Genomic DNA, 17,809 nt, shown 5'->3' on the forward strand with positions numbered 1-17,809 from the left:
AGAGAAAAAAACTGTTAGAGTCCGAGTGCAGATAAAAAGAAAATTTTATTTTTCTTGGGGTTTTTTTTTGGGGGGGGGATTACATTTGCTTTTACAAGATGACTAATAATGAAATATGTTTTGCATGACTGTGCATGTAGAATCTACAGCCAAAATGTATAACCTATAAACAAAATTCTTGCCTTCTCAATGAGGGGGGAGAAGAAGGGAATGAAAGTATTTGGAACTCAAAATATTTGTAAAAGAATGTTAACTTTTGTTTTTATATGTAATGGAAGAAAAATAAATATATTAAAAAGAAAAAATAAAATCTCACTTTCTACAGGAAAAATTATTTTACATGTAATTGGAAAAAATAAAATCAGAAAATAATATAATGAAAGAAAGAAAAAAGAAAGGCAACTGAGAAAACCAGAAAAATATTAAACATGAATACATATCTGGAAAAAAAGAAACACGTCTGGCCTTAACATCTCTGACCATTCCTGTCTGGGTCTTATCCCTGATAATTGATAACCAAGTCCTTTATTACTGAACATTCCTGTTTCAGGTTAAATTTTTTTCATAAGTTACCCAAACCCTAACTAGCTATTATTTGCTAGAAAACACTTGTACTGAAATTAGTTTAAATCTTCTTTAGTTTTTCTTTGAAGATATTTGTAAATATTGACCATACCCTTAAATGAGATTTCTTCTAAAAAATACATATATAGGACATACACCAATAATTCGTTATATAAAATTATTGCAGAAAATATATTTATCATGAATATTTGGATTTTTTTCTTCTTTTTACATTTCTTTTCATTCAAATAAAATCTGAGGGGAAAAATGATAATGAGGGTGATAAAGACAAAAGAGAGCAATAAGAATAAAAAGTATTTTCTTCCTCAGAATCTTCCCATAATATGTGATTTTTCCGATAAACAAGTGAGATAGTAGGTTGAACTTGGTTTTTCTTTGAGTAAGATTGGGTTTGGAAAGGGTTGGGGGAAAATACCTCTTTTTTTCTATTTTATCAATCCACAAATATTTCTCAGAAAACAAAAGTCTTCTGGGAAGGCATGAAACCTAAAGCAAAAGCTTCATAAGAAAGCATTTCTTCATATAAGGAAGTCTAAAGAAAAGTAAGGCTATCCACAGCATCATAGATTGAACACCTGAAGAGACCCTAGAGATCATCTAGTCCAATTTCAGCATTTAACAATTGAGGAAGTAGACAAAGAGAGGGGAACTGGCTGCACATGATCACACAGGTGTTAGGATTCAAATCCATATTCTCTGATGCTGAAACCAGCACTTTTTCCATTGCATGTTACTTTTCTAAAGCAAAATCAATCAAAAAGAGGGTCTAATCCTAAGTCTCCATTAATTGAAAAGTCTTGTTATAGAAACATGATGCTTAACACCATGCTTGAGATATGGTGAAAAAAAAGGTGGGGTGGAATTTTGAAACATTTGTTCTTATATTAAAATAGAGGAAAAAACAAAAGGACTATAACTGTGACAGACAAAAGCAGTCCTGGAAGAAAAGGATTTTTACAAACTGAATATGTGGTACAAAGGAAAGAAAATTAGCAATCTAAATGATGGTTTACTTAAAACCTATGTGATTTTGTCAAGATGTTTCCTTTCTCTCACCACACTTTTCTCCTCTATAAGTGGGTCAGGCTACATAATCTTTAAAGTTCTTTCTTTAATGCTCTTTGATATTAATTTTCTAATCTGAGTCTACTTATAAGTATGGGAGGGGGGGCTAAAAGGAGAATTAAGTAACTAGAAAAGTATAGAAATTTTAGGTTTGTAAAGAAGGTTTTCTTTCCTAAGTTTCTATGTTATTACTAAATAAGTTCATGTAGCATCCTTGGTGTGGCAATAAATGGTAGAATTGACCCCATTGTACTTAATAATTCAATACTTTCTGCTTTGTTCACTCTATTGGACAGATAAAAAGGTGGACTGTTCACAGGCCTTGTTTGGTTTTAGGTGTGTTCTTTTCTTTGAGCATGGCCCTTTGCTTCCTACCCATCTTCTCCCTGGAAAGCTGATCAGTCATATCCCATTGCAATTTTAGCTTTCTTTTTAGAATAGGGGTAATAGAATGGCCCTGAGCTCTCCATGGTCCTTTTTTCCGCTGTTTAATGAAATTAATATGAAATGAAAAGGCATTAGAACAATCACAATAGTGAAGCACCCTTATATAAGAAAATTCTTAACATTCGGACAGAAGTTTGGCTCTTTGCCCTAATTTAAATTTTTATTTTCTTCCAGAAAACTCTTATCCTCTCTGTATTTGAAAGAAAAAAATCAAAATATAGGAAATATTTAGGTTAAAAAAGAGAGAGCAGAGCATATTACAGAGTCTGTCACTAGACAGTCATGGAGGGGAAGCTGGGGAAGAAGTAGATATTGGAAGGAACTTCCTTCATTCCTTTATTAGGTGAGTACATTAGGTGATTTCAGCCCAAGTCTTCTGTTTTCAGAAGTCTAACGAGGTCCACCTCAGTCTCTCTTCTTTTTGTACTCATCTCTTCACTTTCAGTTTTTTCTTTTGGTTATTGACCCCTAGTAATGATTTTCTTGCTCTGCTCAAAAAGTCCAAGCTAAGACTAAGACCACCATTTTCCTGAGCTTTCCACTCAGGGTCTCTCTCTCTGTATGTCTCTTAAAGCTATCTTGAGTCAAGCAAACCTCACTTCCAGCTCAAAGAGCTGGGAAGCCAAATTGTTCCCAGGGATGGGAAGGAAAGCTTCCCCCTTGAATTACAAATCTCATAATTCTAGTCAATTCTCAAACTTTTATTATATTAAGAAAAAGAGATTTGTATACAGAGCCAAGACTGAGAAATCCATAGTAATATATCTGCTGTGCTTTTAAGAGACTCACCACCATGTTGAACAGAAAAATTATCCTTGGCACAGTGGGTAAGGCATTGGTTCAGGAGTCTGAAGACCTGGAATCAAATTTCACCTCTGATGCCTATTACCTTGGGTATTCTTGGGGAAGCTGATTAACCTTCCTGGACCTCAGTTTCCTCATCAGTAAAATTAGAAGGTCCTTTGTCACTCTGGGTCTATGGTTCTATGATCTGTATTCTCCACTCAAAGAAAACATTCCTATGAATATCACCCCTTGGTCACATTCAAAAATTTCAGAAGCAAAGACTTCAACATTACTCAACCTCTAAAGTTCTAACACCACATGACAATCTGTCAGAGAGGTGTCAGCTTTGTAACATCCTTCAACTAAACTCTGCCAAGTCTCTTCCTATATGAGGTAAATTCTACCAGTGACTCTTTCGCATTTATCAGTTCTTGACTTAACTGATTTCTGCTTGATTATTAGGTATCTCACAAAGGTACACATTGTTGTTCCTATAATTCATTCAAGTCACTCATTTCTCTTTGAATATTTTCTCAATCTCTTCTTCATCTCCTGATGTACTCTTTGAGACTCATTTAAAACCCTTCTCTCTCTTCTCCTCTGTATTCTCCTCCTTCTTCTCTGTCTCCTGATCCTATTTTATAATCTCATTCAGCGCATCTTTACCCTAGAATCACGGGGTAGTGGAACATTTCTAATGTTCTGTCCAGACAGGGGAAAACCATCTTTGATGCTGCAACCCTACTAAAAGCCCAGCAAGTTGCCACCAAACAAGTCATGAACCATTTCAGGTACTACCACTTTCCTCCCTTCTTTTTCTTCACTAATTAGAAACATGGGCCTATGTCTTGATTAGATAGTTGGTAGAGACCCAGTTCAAGACATAGACCTGGAAAGCATCCCACTTCATCTCCAGCCTTCCCAAGATCTTCACTCTCCACAAAGGTCTAACAATAAATTTCATTAGAAGGTATTAATTCTAATGTTGCCACTCATTTCTTTATTCTGTGAATGTGAATGTTAGCTACCAGTTTAGAAGACCATCTGTGTTAAATATAAAGAGTAATATGGATGAGGGATCAATTCTCCTTTTCATTTATTTTCTGTGAGCCTCCAAAGTGGCTGAGAAATTTGGAAAAAAGCAGGCAGTAAAACATTCAGTCACCTAGGCCCAAACATTATAATCTTCTTTCATCCCTCCCTCTATCTTGACCCCTTCTATAAAGAAGCAGTTGGTGGTGCAGTGGATGGAGTGATGGGCCTGGATTTAGAAAGACCAGAATTCTAATCGTGCCCCAGACAATTCCTACCTGGGAATGTCACTTAGACTCTGTCTGCTTCAGTTCCTCTGCTATAAGAGAAAGATCATAAGAGCACCTGCTTCTCAGGATTGCTGTGAGGATCAAATCAGATAATATTTGTAAAGTACCTGGCACAAAGTAGGGACTGTATAAATGCAAACTGAACTACTTCTGATCATTGTTTTCCCTTCTAAAGGCTCACAAATCTTCCCTTCAATAGTAACATAGAATTTTGCCAGTAATTGAAATTAAAAATGCGAGTTTATAGTTTAAATAGGGCTTTGCACTAAGGCAGAAGCTGAGTCTGTCAATCTTAAAATCTTTTCTGGCCTCATTTCATACCATAGTATTGGTGCCCCTGATGTTTACACAACCCAAGCCTTCCAATGTTGTTCTATTGGGTATACTATTTTTGTCAAGAACAAATTCCAACAGTGGGCCCATAGTATTGGTCCACCATGGGGAATAGTATCCTAGATAAGGGGTGAGGAACCTGAAGCCTCAAGGCCACATGTGGCCTTCTGGGTCCTTGGGCATGGCGTTTTGACAGAGTCCAAGTTTTACAGAACAAATCCTTTTATTGAGGGCATTTGTTCTATGAAGTTTGAATTCAATTAAAGGGCCACACTTAAAGATATAAAGGACCACATTTGGCCTTGAGGTCACAGGTTCCCCACCCCTGTACCTAGACCAACTTAAAATTGCAATTGCAATTCCAGACTTAATTAAGGCATTCAGTTTCCCTGTAGGAACAGGTTCATTCATTAGCAGGACCCCCCCCTTTTCAAGTCATTATATGTATATGTGTGTATATGTATGTATGTATGTATTATGAATATGTATATATGTATGCATATGTGTGTGTACATATGTATAATTTAGTTAATTAGTTATTTTTAATTTTCACCATTCACTTCCATAAGATTTTGAGTTTCAGATATTCTCCCCATCCCTTTCCCCCCACCCAAAATGGCATGCAGTCTGATACAGGCTCTACATATATTCATATTAAACATATTTTCACATTAGTCATGGTGTAAAGAAGAATTGGAACCACTAGGAGAAACCACAAGAAAGAAAAAACAAAAGAGAAAGAGCAAATAGTCTGCTTCGATCTGCATTTAGACTCCATAGTTCTTTTTCTGGATGTGGATAGCATTTTCCATCATGAGTCATTTGGAGTCAAGCAATTCTTTATCTTCACAGGGTGGACAAAAATAAAATTTCCAGGAATAACTCCCTGCTGCCAATCCTTCAAGTTTATCTTCCTGTTCAAATTATCAGGTGGGACTAGAAAGACTCTCTGAGTTGTCTCAACTACCGCACTGTTAGTAGCCTTAATTGTATAGGAACAATAGGACAATCCAAGAATGGAATGAGATATTTGTGAAGGACCTGCCACAAAGTAGGCACTTGTATAAATGCAAGTTGACTCATAGTGATCATTGCTTTGAAAGAACAGTTGCAAAGATAGCATTTGCCTTTCTTTCTTTCATTTTTCTGCCCATTATCCCTAAAATTTCTTCATTCTTAAAGTCTATGTCTACTCTTGATATTAGGAGACCTCTGCTTTTCAAATGTAAATGTACAATTGTCTCAGTTCTCATCTTTTTATAGAGATTACTCCAAATGTGATTGCATCAATATTCAAATATTAATGCAAATAATAAATTCGCAATATCACAACAACAGTGTCCTGTGGGATTAATATACTGTACTTGAACAATGAGATATCATAGCAACAGACGTGAATTCAAATCATGAAACAGCACCAATGACTTTTTCATGTATTAATATATAGACCTTAATAATGCATACAGCAGCACTGAAACTCGCTTAGAGATAAAAACATATTAATAAATTCATAAATAGACAAATTGCATAACCATATTTTCATGCTAGCCTCAGGTAGGGAAGAAAGCTAATCTAGTTTGGTTAAGCTGATTACAATTACATTTTTTTAAAAATAACTAAAATAGCAAGAATATTTCAGAAGAAACATTCTCTAAGAAACAGTTCCAGGAAATAATCAAGTAAAAACGATTAAGTTATCTTTTCCTTAAAAGAACTAAGTACCAGAAAGGTAATTTTAAAAAAAATAAAAGCAATTTCTAGAATGGAAGTAGTGTTACTTAAGGGTCTATAGAATCACTTAAGGATAGAGGCATGAGCCCAGAGCTAATTAATTTGAAAGTGCAACTTAAGGACTATCTTTCAGAAAAAGAGTGAGCCACCCCAGAGAGAAAAAACATTCATAACTTCAGAAATGCCTAAGAAAAATTCCTATGACTTCTCAGACTTCCTTTAAGGCTTAGCTCAAATCCTCGCTTCTGTAAGAGGTTTTTTCTAGTCTCCCTCAATGTTAATGCCTTCCCTCTAAGGATATCTCCAATTTATTCTGCATATATCTTGTTTGTACATCATTGTGTATGCATAAGAAAGTGAATTAATTCAGGACAAGGGCAGGTTTTGTCTTTCTTTGTGTCCCCATTTCTTAGCACACTACCTGGCACATAGTAAACACTTAGTAAATGATTGTTGACTTGTCAAAGAAAATACTTGCAAAAGAAGCAGCCAGGAATTACTACTAGATTTCCAATGATGAAATTTCATATATAATGTATGAACATACATAGGTTTTCTAAGTATATAGCCTAGGGTTGAAATGGTATAGACAAATATGGTCTGATCCTCATATATTAGGAAATCTAGGGCAATAAGTGCACATGAGGGTTGGGGTTGGAGAGGGGCTGAGAAGTACCTCTATCCATATGTTTCTCCTAAGAAGTCTAGAACCAACTCAGTAAGTCTCTAGCAATTTTTTAAATTCAAGCATTTATTAGATGCCTACTATGTGCCAGATTTTTTTTATTAAAGGGGCCAGCCCTTGAGCAACTACTTAAAGAAGCCTAATCATTGAATGAGTGTATCTCACTCAAAGTGAGAATGCTATAATACTTTAACCTGGAAGGGTCAAGGTCTCTCATTACATCCTGGGCCATCTCCAACCATCCTGGTGAATATCAGGCCACTGGACCCAGATGGCTCAGGAGAAGAAAGTGAGGCTGGTGACCTTGCACAGCCCTCCTTCACTAAAATCAAAGGCAAGTGCAAGTCATGTCACCATCTTGATGTCATGGTCCTCTTCGAGAATGAAGGACAAATAACTATGTGCCAGACACTATGCTAAGCACTTTATGAATATTATTTTATTTGATCTTCACAACAACTCTAGCAGGTTTGTGCTATTATTATCCCCAATTTAAAATTGAGGTAACTGAATTAGGCAGCAATGAAGTGTTTTTCTCAGGGTTACACAGCTAGTAAGTGTCTAATGATGGATTTGAACTCAGGTCTTCCTGACTTTAGGCCCAGGACTCTTATGTAAGTATGCAACAGTTGACTCAGCATTCTCTCCACCACTCAGGAGTCAGACTTCCCTCCACTTAAATAGCAATATCCCAAATCTTTCCATCTTGGATGAAAGCTAAGTTATACAATCATGTCATCTTTTCTGTCCAAATTAGAATCATTTGTATGACTGGAATTTTATATTTGAAAGCGTTTCAACCTTACAAGGCTAACTCCCTCCAGAGAATTTGAAATAAAGGATTCTAACCTTTTTCTGAGCTTTTAAAGTCTGCTTTTCCAAAATCACATGTGAAAGGAATTATGTCCAAGTTTTCCCCTTTTCCCATCTATTATGATTTCTAAAATGGTCACTTCCTTGCAAGGTTTCTGTCATTTCTGCCTCAACAACAAGATCCTATTTATTGATCTTAATCATGCCCAGAATAGTAGTTACCATCTTGATTTTAAAATCCAGTTATTGAAAAAGAAATTTTATTAAAACTCAAAAGTCCACTGGCAGACATTTAAGACTGCACACAATGTGACTTTAACCTATTTTTCTACCCTAATCTTGTGTTGTTCCTCTGCATGTAGTCAAACTGGACTACTTGTCTCCCCAGTGTGTCCCATATTTTTTCAACTCTGTGCCTTTGATTAGACTTACAGCATCTTCTGTGCCAGAAATATCTGCTCCTCCAAGTCCATCCATTTCTTTTGAAACTCTGCCCATCCTTCAGTGGCAAGCTCAAATACCATCTCCTATGATATCCTGGACAAGGGTGATGCTTCCTTTTTGGAACCTTCATAGTATTTTGTGCCTCTTTTACATACACATGTTGTAAGAGTGAGCTCAAAGCCGCTTTTGGCTTTGGATGTTCCCATATCCATATTAAAGGCAAGGAAAGTGTCTGAGAAAGTAGGAGAGATAGTGGCCTTATTCCCTAAGGTTGACCTTGTTTCTGTCCTTTTCCTTTATTTATTTGATTAAATGGGATGGAATTAAAGAACTAAAAATCTTCAGACCCTAGAACTATTTGGGTAATTATTGGGCAAATATTTCCTACATATGATTACATGGCATAGTCTAGCTCTCACAGGTTAAAATCAGGAAGCATGGGGAATGTGGGCCATAAGATATTGAGAGATTTCTGACACAGAGACCAAAGCATTTGGTCAAGAAATTTTAATTCAGAGAAATTCAAAGGATTAGCTAGTGGAAAGGAACATACTCTGTGTCTTCATGAGCTTGAGTTCTCCTCATGGGTTCACAAAATCCTTCTAACCAAGACTCTAGAAAATAACAGGGGAGGGAAGGTTAGAACCCCACCCCTCTACCCAAGGAGGGTTGTTGCTGGTCCTATTACTGAAGTAGAGGTGGTTATTAAAATTATCCCAAAATTGTGTGACTTTGTAATTAAAAAAAGAATGGCAATCCACTTTTCTGAGTTCCCTTCCATCTCTCAGAATCTATGATTCTGCAATGGGGAAGAGACAGCACTATAGCCAAAAGCTATAACTAAAACCAAAAAACTGGATCAGAAAGAAACCTAAGCCATATGACAAGTGAGACAAACCCTAGAATCATGTAGTGGAAATTATGTACCTGTCAGGGAATCATCCAATGTAACAAGGGCTAGCAGAGTACCATTTGATGGAAAATACACATATAGTGAAGTAGTGCCCAGCAGGCAGCATCCAGTGGAAGAAATGCACCAGTAAGTAAGGCCAGTTAGTAAGTATTTATGAAGCACCTGCTATGGACCAGGCACTGTCCTAAGAATAGGGAATACAAAGAAAGGAAAAAGACAGTCACTACCCACAAGGAGCTCACAATCTGAGCAGATGACAGGTAGATAATTATGAATGAACAAGCTATGGATGAGATAAAGAGGAACTATTCAACAGAAAGAAAGCACTAGAATGAATAGGGATTGTAACAGGCTTCCTGTAGAAGATAGGGCTTTAGCTGAGATTTGAGGGAAGCTCAAGAAGGTAAGAGGTTTAGGTGAGGAAGCAGAGCATTTATAAATGGAGAATAGTCAGGGGAAATGCCCAGAGCTAGGAGATGGAGTATTTTGCTTGAGAAAAAGGAAAGAGTTCGATGTCACTGGATGGTAGAGTATATGAAAGGGATTAAGAGGTAACAACAACAACAATAGTAATAATAAATAACAGTAACAATAGTATTTATATAGCACCTACTAAGTGCCAGGCATTATGCTAAGCATGTTATGAATATTATTTAATTTGAAGTAGGAATAAGAAGATTGGAAAGGAATGAGGGGTCAGGTTGTGAAGGTCTTTGAACACCATAGAGTTGATCCTAAAGGTAATAGAGAAGCACTGGAGTTTATTGAATGGGGAAGGGAGTGATATGATCATATCTGTACTTTAGAAAGATTAATTTAATAGCTAAATAGAGGATGGACTGGAGTTGGAGGGGGGAGGGCATGTGGTGGGAAAACCAACCAGTAGACTATTGCAATAGTCAAGGTATGAAGTGATGAGGGCTTGCATCAGGATAGTGGCCATGTCAGAAGAGAGAAAACAGTATAAGTGAGAGGTTCTACAAGGCAAAATTGACAGAACTTGATGATAGATTAAATGTGGGAATCGAGACAGATTGAGAAATCAAAGATATGAGCCCCTGGGAAACCGGGAAAGCAATGATGCCCTCAACAGTAATAGGGAAGTTCAGAAGGGGAGGATGATTTGAGGGGAGGAGGAAAATGAATTCCATTTTGGACATACTGAGTTTAAACCGTCTTTAGAACATACAATTTGACATGTCTATTAGGCATTTGGAAATGTGAGCCTGAAGATCAGTGGAAAGATTAGGGCTGGATAAGTAGATCTGAGAATCATCAGTATAGAAATGATCATTGAATCTATGAGAGCTGGTGAGATTACCAAAGGAAACAGAGAGAGAATCCAAGAATGATGCCAAAATGTGAAAAGGGTCCTCAGGGGTTGTGAGTGGTAAAAGTGTAAGAAGCTCTGATCTAGAGGACATCCAACATTAGTGTGTGTGATCTGGGGATAAAGACGCAGCAAAGAAGATTGATGAGTTGACCTCCAAGTGGGAGAGCCAAGATAAAACAGAGTCACAGAAATGTAGAGGGGAGGGAATATCAAGGAAAAGAAGGTGATCAGCAATGCCCATGACTATAGAGAAATTAAGAAGGACTGGAAAAAAAGGTCATTAGATTTGGCAATTAAGAGCTCATTCCTATATTCAGAGAGAGAGGTTTGGGTTCAATGATTAGGTAGAAAGGCAGATTGTATAGAATTGAGAAGAGTGTAAGATGACAGGAAGTAGAGACATCAATTGGATATGGCCTTCTCAAGGAGTTTTGCCACAGAATGGAGGAAAGAAAGAGGATGAAAGCTATTACAGGTGGATGAGGAATTTTTTGAGGATAAGGGAGACATGGGTATTTTTGTAGGCAATAGAGAAGGATCTAGTAGGCAAAGAGAAATTGAAGATAAGTGAAAGTGAATATAGCAGAAGGAACAAGCTGTTGGAGAAGATAGGACAGAATGGGATCACTTGTACATGTAAAGAACTTGGCCTTCACAAATAAAAGGCCACATTTTCATATAAAAAAGCAGTAAAGGAGTGGATAGTGACAGAAAGCATCTGGGTAATAGGAGATGAGGACAAGAAAGAAATCTTGGTGAATGGCCTCCATTTTTTTTCAGTGAAATATGAGGCAAGTATCTCAGCTGAGAGGGTAAGGAGAGGGGAACCACGGGAGAGAGGAGAGATGACTAAGGTTTATAAAAGCCACTGTGGTAAGTGGAATAGTGAGTTAATTAGGGAAGTATGAAAGAGTTGCCTTACCACAGTGGGGGCCTAGTTGAGGTTATGGAACTTAAATTTGCGATGGAGCCAGAAAGAATGGTTTCATGATTTTTCTCCACCTTTGTGCAGCAGCATATAAGGAATGAAGACAGCAGATTGTGGGAATAATCCAAGGGTGAGTCTTAGAAGGGAAAGACCAAAGACAGGAAAAGGGATAAAAGAATTGGGAAGAATACAATGGAGGACTGAGCTAGTTTACTAAGGGGATAGAATAGGGAAGATGAGAGCATTACTACTGCAGGAGTGATGGTCTGGGAAAGCACTGAAGAGTCAAGGGAGTGAGAACAAAGACAGGGAGACAACAGATGGTGATGAAATAAGGAGATATGATGAAAGTGGTGCATTTGTGGGTGATGACAGTGAGTAAATGCTTTAGTGGGGGCTTGTAAGCTATGGTTTTAGTCCTTGTGAATCAAAAATAGCTTGAACTTGGGGTAGCCTTTTCTCAGAAATGTGCCCTGCAAGCTTATTTAGTCATATATATATATATATATATATATACATATATATATATATATATATATAGGACAACATGATAAGTTTGAAGTCAGAAAGATCTGAATTCAGCTATAGTATCTGAGGTCTAATAGATATGTGATCCTCATTAAGTCACTTAGCTTTTATATACCTCACATAACTCATCTACTAAGTTATAGATGGGTTATGATCTGTAGGACAGGAGGAAGTTCTCATATCAGGCATTCTCAAGATGACAAGTTCACTGGTCCTTCTACAATTCATATGTGTGTGTGTGTGTGTGTGTGTGTGTGTGTGTGTGTGTCTTATCTCCCCTACTAAACTGTAATTATTCCAAGGCCAGTCACTGTCTCTTATTTCTCTATGAATCTTTCTCCATATGTTTCACAGAGCCTTGTACATCATAGTTGCTTAATAAATATTTATTGAATGAAGGAATGAATGAACAAAGTCCATAATCCTCCATTATAGCCAAGGATAATCATTTAGTCTGATTTGCCCCTTGATGTTGAAGAGAATGACAGGAAAAATAGCCAATCAGTCAATTAAGCTTTATTAAGTGCCTACTGTGTTCCAGACACTGTATAAAGGTTTTGAAGAAAAGCAAAAGACAATCCTTGCCCTCAAAGTGCTCAAAATCTAACGGAAGAGACAATGTGAACCATTGTATATACTAACAAGATAGGTATAGATATATGCATGTGTGTGTATGTATATATGTTATTTGTTCAATAGGAGATAATTAACAGAGGGAAGGCACTAAAATCAAGAAGAATGGAAAAGTGCATGTAGTAGACCTGTACAGCTTTGTTTCACATTTTCATTGCTCATGAAATATTATTTTGTATTACACGTTTTCTCATCTATACCATAGATTGTTAGACTATAAATTCTATAAGACCAGGGTCAACATCTTACCTAAACCTTATATCTCCCAGCATCTAGCACATTGTTTTGTACATATCAGGTGCTTAATTGAGACTTTTAATTAAATGAGATGAATTTTGCCTTTTTCTATAGGTTACTACTAGGTGAAGGTAGTGCAATGCCCTTTGATACCAAACTACAAAGGAACTTCCTGAGATTCAAGAAAGTCTTCTCCTAGAGATTATCGGAAATTTATAACAACAAATTCCAAACAGCAACTCTGTGGAAAAATAGAATCTGTTCATTAAAAGTAGAATTTCACTATTTAACCCAAATCCCTTCTAAGGGAGTTCCTGTCCGGGATCAAAGTGTGCAAAGGTTTCTTCCGCATTAATCATAGAATTGGGAAAATTATAATGAGCTCCCTAGGGAACTAGGTGTTTGCATTCTGACTCCTCTTGGCCCCTTGGTGACTCACAGTACCTCTTCAGAGAATATGCCCAGGACCCCCACTGGCTCCTCCTCAGAGAACTCCACTTACTATTCTCAAAGTTTAAAGGCCTCTTTTTTACAAAGGGACAATAGTTAGTGACTCATTCTCTCTGATTTTCATTCTAAGTCCTAACCAACCACTGGAGAGAGGTGGATTGACCAAAATGTGAAAGAAGCCTATATTACCTTCTAGTCATTTCACTGTGTTTGCACCTCTCTGACGAAAGCCCTTTGCCATCCCTGTGACTGCCTCCTAAGCCTGGGCTGTAACTGAGCTGCCTGGAAGATATGTGATACTTTAATGTGAGGAAATAAAATGGAGGTTTATTGTAAATACACTGGTAAATAATTTGATTATTTCTTTGGGACAAGTACCCTGATTTCTACCTATAGGTCTTTTGCCTGTCTTTCTTCTCTACTTCTCCCAAACTATACATGCTTTTGAAAAATAGTAAATTTGTCAGGTTGGGAGGGGTACTACACAGGTTGTTTTATCTATCCTCCATTTCAAGATATGATTCTGTCATAAAGCGCAGACAAATACTACTCTCTAGCTTGGACCTAAAAACTTTCCAGAGAAAACAATTTGCAAATATAATAAAATACAGCACAACATAAGACAATACAATTCAGTGAAACACAAGAGAGGCAGCCAGGTACAGAACAGGGGATAGGACACTGGAATTGGAGTCAGGAACACCTGGGTTTAAATTATGACATCACTAGCTGCAAGATCATGTGTAAGTCACTTAAACCACCTGGGTCCCAGTTTCCCCATCTGTAAAATTAATAAGTTGAGGAGGGGGACAGAATCAAGATGGTGGAGTAAAAGCATGTACCTGCTCCAGGTGTCCCCACTAAGCCCTTAAAATACCTATAAAAATGACTCAAAATGAATTCTAGAGCAGCAGAAGCCACACAATGACAGAGAGAAACAGATTTCAAGCCCAACGCAGCCTGAAGACCAACAGAAAGTGTATATTTCACTGAACTCACAGCAGAGCACAGCCCAGTGTGGGCTGCATGGCACAGATGGGACTGAAGCAGGCTTCAAGGTATGGAATCATGGGCAGTTGCTGTGGTTTCCAGATTTCTCAACCCATAAATGAGAAAGACAGCATCAAAGGTCAGTGAGAAAGCTCTTTCACCTGGGTGAGTAGGGAGCACATTCAGATCCTAACCCCAGCCCCAGGGTGGCAGCAGTCATTGTAGCAGCAGTATCCCCTTCTGGAGCTCTCGGCCTACAGAACCTGGGGTGATTGAGTGTCTGATCTGGGACTCAGTCCTAACTGGCAGACCTTGGATGAGAAGGATCACTGGTGTGGAGAAATTGGTTGTGGCTGTGAAGAAGGAATCCTACTCACAAGTAGAGGGAAGAAAAGAGAGCTTGTGGTTGCTCACAGACCAGAGCAGGAGAGGAGAGGAGTAAACACCTCTCCACTGACTATGTCACATTGAAGGAACTGAAAACTTGCAGGTCCCTAGAGATATCTTGGGGAACAGCTGAACAAAACCTCTGAAGCTTGGTGCAGTACACCTTCCACTTGACAAAGAAATCAAAAGACAAGAAATTGGCTGGGAAAGTATACAAAAAGAGGAAAACTAAGGCTATAGAAGGTTATTTTCTTGGTGAAAAGGTTTTTTCTTCCATTGTTTCAGATGAGGAAAAGCAAAGCATACAATCAGAGGAAGACCAAAACATACAACTGAAGGAAGAAAGCAAAGTAAAGACTCCTACATCCAAAACCTCCAAAAAAATATAAAATAGTCTCAGGCCATTTTCAAAAAGAATTTTGAAAATCAAGGAAGAGAGGTGGAGGAAAAATTGGAAAGAGAAATGGAAGCAATGGAAGAACATCACACAGGGTGAGCCAAATATGAAGGAAGAATACCTAAAAAATGAAATTTTCTGTTGAGTGGAATGTACTAGGAGTGAGAGAAAGGGAGAGGTAGAATGTAGCAAATCATCTCACATAAAAGAGGCAAGAAAGAGCTTTTACAATGGAGGGGGAGAGAGGGGAGATGAAAGGGAATAAGTGAGCCTTATCATGAGATTTGGCTTAAGGAGGGAATTATACACACTTAATTGGATATGGAAATCTATTTTACCCTGCAGGAAGGTAGGGAGGAAGGGGATAAGAGAGGGAAGATAATATAAGGGACAGTAAATTGGGGAAAGGGATAATCAGAAGCAAGCACTATTGTGTGAGAACAGGTCAAGGGAGAGAATGGAATAAATGGCGGGCAGGATAGAACAGAGGAAAATGTGGTTAGTCTTTCACAACATAACTTCTGGAAGAGTTATGCATGGTTACATGTGTGACATATTGCTTGCTTTCTCATTGAAGATGGATGGGGAGGGAGGGAGGGAGGGAGGGAGAGAATATGAAACTCAAAGCTTTAATAAGGAATGTTTAAATTTGCTTTTACATGCAACTGGGAAATAAGATGCACAGGTAATGGGGTTTAGAAGCTATTTTGCCCTACAGAAAAATAGAGGGGAGGAGGATGGAAGAAGGGGAGATAATAGAAGGGAGGACAGATTGGAGGAAGGAGTGGATGGGGTGCATGCTGTCCTGGGGTGGGGCTGGGGAGAGATGGGGAGAAAATTGTGAATTCAAAGTCTTGTGAAAGTGAATGTTGAAAACTGAAAAATAAATAAATTATATATTTAAAAAAAGAAGTTGAACTAAATGACCTTTATGGGTCCTTTCCAACTCCAAATATATTTATTAAGTGCCTTCTTCTTGTTGTTCAGTCCTTGTAATGTTAATGAGAGTTAGATCTTCCCCACCCATTAATAGGCCTCAGGTGAGCCCATTAAAGGAAGCTTGATTAGGGGAGGCTTGTTTTGAAGGAAGGCCCACACCTTTTGTTAATTGCTAATGAGGTACTGGGTCACAAGGGTTGTGCCCTCTAGCTCTGAAAAATGTTTATATACTCTGAGTTGAGGTTTGGTTTTGGGTTTTGGAAGAATATGCCAGATGAGACTCTGAATAGCAATTAAGGAGCACCACCCTCCTCCCCAGCTTTGAAAATCCCAATGTTGGTGCTTATCTCTCCAGTAACTATGTACCTATGTAATAGTCAGATAGTTCTGTCTGTCTATCTGTGATGTATGTATTGTTTATGGTCAGACAGAAGCCCTGTCTGTTGGTCTGTATTTCTCTGCTTTTATTTTCTCTGTATGTGTGATTAAAGCATATTGTTGACCCCTCAAAAGCTGCTTTACTTTTGGTAAAGCAGATCTAAGAACCTGTGCTAGCAGGCCATCCTGGATGTGTCAGGGTGCTTGCTGCTACAGCTCTTCATTTGTATCTGAGTCTATGTGACCCCATGTTTTCTTGGAAAAAATACTGGAGTGGTTTGGCATTTCCTTCTCCAGTGTGTCCCCATTTTATAGATGAGGACCTGAGGCAAACAGGGATTAAGTGACTTTGAACTCAGATCTTTGAGACTCTGGACCCAGGTGCTCTATCCAATGGACCACCTGGCTGCCCCTGGTGCTTTATTACATTAAATGCCCACTGTGTGCAAAACTTTGGATGAAGCAGAAGGGAAATATCAACCTTAGATAAGACAGATTCTACCCCAAGGAGCTCAAATTTTAGTAAGAATAATAAGACAAGTAAGGAGGAAAGGGAAAGGAATAAATATTCACATAGTGCCTACTACATGCCAGGCACTATGCTAAGTGCTTTTGCCAATATAACCTCATTTAGTCCTCACACAACCCAGCAAGGTAGGTGTTATTATCATCCCCATTTTACAACTGAGGAAACTGAAGCAATCAGAAGTTAAGTGACTTCCCCAAAATGACATAATGAAATGTCTGAGAACAGATTTGAACATGGGTCATCCTGATTCCAGGCCCAGAGCTCTATCTACTAGGCTATCAACTGCCTATTACAAATAGCTATAATATTAAGTCAAATATAACTGAGAAAGGTACAAACAAACAAAAGAATGAACTTAAGATGGCAATCAACTGAAAGGAAAGATGTGAGATTTTTTTTTTAATTTTCAGTATTCAAGTTATCAGGTGAGACAAACCATGATCCCTTATAACAAATTCTAGTTTTTAAGCAGATTTCACTATCAGAAAATTCTTCTTGATGTCTCACCTAAATCTATTTGATGACATCTTAACCTTAGAACTCCTCTGCTATCCTTTGTACCTTCTGTGATTTCCTTGGTTCGGTTATTCCCTCTCCCCTACAAGTGCAAAGAACACCCTCTCTAAAGGATCATCAGGGGGCTTCATAAGCTGTCATACCTGAAAAAACATCTGTCACTTGGTAGGGTAATTTTTATCTCTGATTACAAACCTCTGTGATCTTAATTAGAGGGTACTCAGCATACAAACACAAGGATCACATTTTCAAAGTCTTTCTAGCTTCATAGGATGATACAGAGTTTATCTTCTGCTGTCATACATTTCAAGAAGCTGGAGTCACTTTGATGCCATGAGACATCAGAGTAAGATTTTAATAGAGATACTCACTAAGCATGTTTCTGAAAATTTTCAAATGTGCAAATAAAATGTCTTTTCTAAAATTGCATTGAGGATTTC

This window comes from Notamacropus eugenii, chromosome 2, assembly GCF_028372415.1.
Source record: "Notamacropus eugenii isolate mMacEug1 chromosome 2, mMacEug1.pri_v2, whole genome shotgun sequence".
NCBI classification, from domain to species: Eukaryota; Metazoa; Chordata; class Mammalia; order Diprotodontia; family Macropodidae; genus Notamacropus; species Notamacropus eugenii.